Raw genomic sequence first — 2,755 nt, 5'->3', positions numbered from 1 at the left:
CCGCTCGCCCCTCACCCGCGCGGCTGTGGCCCGCCTCTCAGGCTCCGCGGGTCGGAGCCCACCCGGCAGCGGCGAACAGCGCAGACACGGAAACCTCCGCAGCCATCTTGGCACATCCGGCTCCGCTAGCCGCGCCGCCGACGTGTCCGGCGGGGACGTCACGCGCCCCGCCCCTCAGCGCGCCCCGCCCCTCGCCGTCATCCAGTCTTTCACGGCCTCGCCCCTTTGTCCCGCCTCCCGTGTGTCATTCACGGCTCTATTTCCCTAGCCCCGCCCCTTATCCCCGCCCCCAACCCGGTCCAGTCCTCCACCGCCTCGTCACGACCTTGGCCCCGCCCCAGCCTCTCCACCCCTTGGCCCCGCCCCTCGCCCACCTGCGCCGAGGGCGCCCCGGGACGTCGCCCTGGTTACGCTGTCTCCCACTCTTCTGTCGTTTTAGGATGTCAAAAGGGACAGGAATCTTCAGTCATGACACCAAGAGGGAATCGGCTTTGAAGGATCGACCTGAGCAGCTCCACCCCCCGAGAACGGATGCTCCGCAAGCAGGCCATGGGTCTGGCGAGTCCCTACCTGACTCGGTTTAGGCTTGGCTGGAGGCCGGCGGGGCGGCTGCGCATGCGCCATTGCTGCCGCTCGGGCGACAGGGGGGATTGCGCACGCGCACGCCCTGCGCTGGTTGCCTGGTTACCGCGAGCGGCGCCGGCGGCTGGAGCCCTGAGTCTCGCCGCTGCCATCCCGGCCCCCAGCGTCGGGTCCTCCCAGCTGGCCCAGGCTGCAGCCCGCTCGCCGAGCGTGGGACCCAGCCGTTCCGCGGTTCCCTGCAGTAGGGTGCTCATAGTCCCCACCGGGCAGCGGTGACACGGCGAGGGCACCGAGCTGGCCGTCCGCCGCTGCCCCTCCCTCCCATCGCCACCCTTGTATCCAGCGCCGGCCTGGGTAAGGGCTTCGGAAAGAGAGGGGTGCTGTCCTCTGCACCGCTGCCCGGGAGGCCGAGGCAGAGCAGCCCCTAGCTCCTTCCTGGGGCGCCGAGGCGGCACGTCGGGAGGCCGCCAGGTCCCCGGTGTACCTGCAGATAGAGTAGGGTGCTTGGTCTTGCTGCTTGTCTTGGTGGCGCTGACAAGGGCGCAGCCTCACCGGCAGAGCCCGTCTGACGTGGCACCTGGGCTTTTCGCTAAGCTAACATTTGCCTTGCAGGAGGCAGGCTCCCGATGTGTTTGAACACAGGCTTGAGGAGCACGTGACAGCCTCGGCCCTAGTCCACTTAGGATAGGCAGCCCAGCAATGGACGGCCCACTGCCAGGACCACATCCTCCTGTGGTCAAGGAGCTTTGCAGTCTCTGTCCCATTAGGCCCCCCCTGCACAGCTGTCATTATCTGCCGTGTCAAAAGAAGGGGACACAGAGGCAAAGCATCAGGGTGCACTCCTCTTCTTTCTCCAGTGACTCTCGGAAGAGCTCTACAGTGGAGCTCAGGCCTGGCCCCTGGTTCCCAACAAGACTGGGGTCCTGCCCTGGTGACTGTAACCTGAAGAGGCAGTCTGGCCCTGCCCTGGGGTGAAGGACAGGTCTGTGTCCCAGGCCGGGACCCTCAGGGAAGAGATATTAGAAAGGCACCTGGTTTAACTTTTGCCTGGTCCCTGCAGAGGCCTCGGGGCTACTCTCTCTTCCCTCCCCTTTTCTTGAGGGCAGATGGTCCTCTCTGTAGCCCGGCACCCTGCTGAGTTGATTGGGCCTCTGTGGCGTGTGGCCAAGGCCCTGGAGTCACAACCCCTCTGAGATCCAGCTTGCCACCTACATGCTGCGTGCCCTTCGTTGATCTCCTTGACACCCTTAGCATCAGGCCATCTCTTAAGGTGAAGCAGAGCCCACAGTAGGTAAATGTAGGCACCAAAATGAGGTGCTGTCCATACCTATGCCGGGCCAGTGGATGTGAGCCAGGACTGTCAGGGCAGATGGGGTGTGGGGTGACCAGCTGCGGAGCACCAGGGTCCTGTGCCTAGGAGTGACTGCCCACCATGGCTGTCAGTGCCCCTGCCTGCCCTCTTCTCAGTCTCTCGCCCAACCGTGTGCTGGGAGGCTGAGCCCAGGTGTCTCTACCTCCCTGCAGCCCCCAGGTGGGTCAGAGTCAGAACCTGGACAGAGCCCACAGGACCAGCTCAGGTCCATCCAGTCTGTGGCAGGAGTTGGGCTGTGAGCACCGTCCAGTGTGGTGGCCACTGGGCCTGGTGTGAGACTGGTCCATACTGAGCTGGGTCCCAAATGTACAGTGTCTCACTGGCTGTTTGTTACTGCATGTTAAAAATCTTTTGATTTAAATAAAATACACAGTTGGGTGGGGTGGGTGGCACTACCTATAACTCCAGCATTCAGGAGGCTGAGGCAGGAGGATCACGGCAATTTTGAGGCCAGCCTGAATGATATAGCAAGACCCGGTCTCAAGAAAATGTCTTGGCTGGGCATGTAGCTCAGCAGCACAGTGTCTGCCTGGCAAGTATGAGGTCATGAGTTCAATTCCTGGTACCAAAAAAATATTTCACTTCTTTTTAAAATGTAACTGCTAGGAAATGTAAAACTCCAGGTGTGACTGACATGCTGTTCACTGGCCATGCAGGTCTAGAGGGGTGCATGTGGGATGAGAGTTGGGGTCCCGTACATAGCACCCCCACTGGGCTCGTCCCCGGCTGGGCCCTGGCCCGGGGGTGGAGGCTGCCACGTGGAGCGGCCACTGCTGAAGCCGAGGGCCAGGGCCGTCCTCC

General features: G+C 62.6%; 1 protein-coding gene across 7 annotated transcripts in view; it reads right to left on the bottom strand.

Moving 5' to 3' along the window:
• The window catches only part of Sec16a (SEC16 homolog A, endoplasmic reticulum export factor), a 31,692-nt gene extending 30,517 nt beyond the window's left edge, over positions 1-1,175 (bottom strand). For 4 of the 7 annotated variants that reach the window (XM_013506687.1, XM_005408487.2, XM_005408488.2 and 1 more), the window contains exon 1: positions 16-158. The gene's annotated coding sequence lies outside the window, so the exon portion shown is untranslated. Of the gene's footprint in view, positions 1-15; positions 159-374; positions 545-570; positions 630-1,066 lie in introns of those variants that run through there. The other 3 variants (XM_013506686.1, XM_013506689.1, XM_013506688.1) reach the window with 3 other exon arrangements.
• Positions 1,176-2,755: the final 1,580 nt, after the last annotated feature.

The sequence above is a fragment of the Chinchilla lanigera genome, unplaced genomic scaffold, assembly GCF_000276665.1.
Source record: "Chinchilla lanigera isolate Chin_1 unplaced genomic scaffold, ChiLan1.0 scaffold00112, whole genome shotgun sequence".
In the NCBI taxonomy this organism is placed as follows: domain Eukaryota; kingdom Metazoa; phylum Chordata; class Mammalia; order Rodentia; family Chinchillidae; genus Chinchilla; species Chinchilla lanigera.
This window is presented reverse-complemented; position numbering and strand designations above follow the sequence as displayed.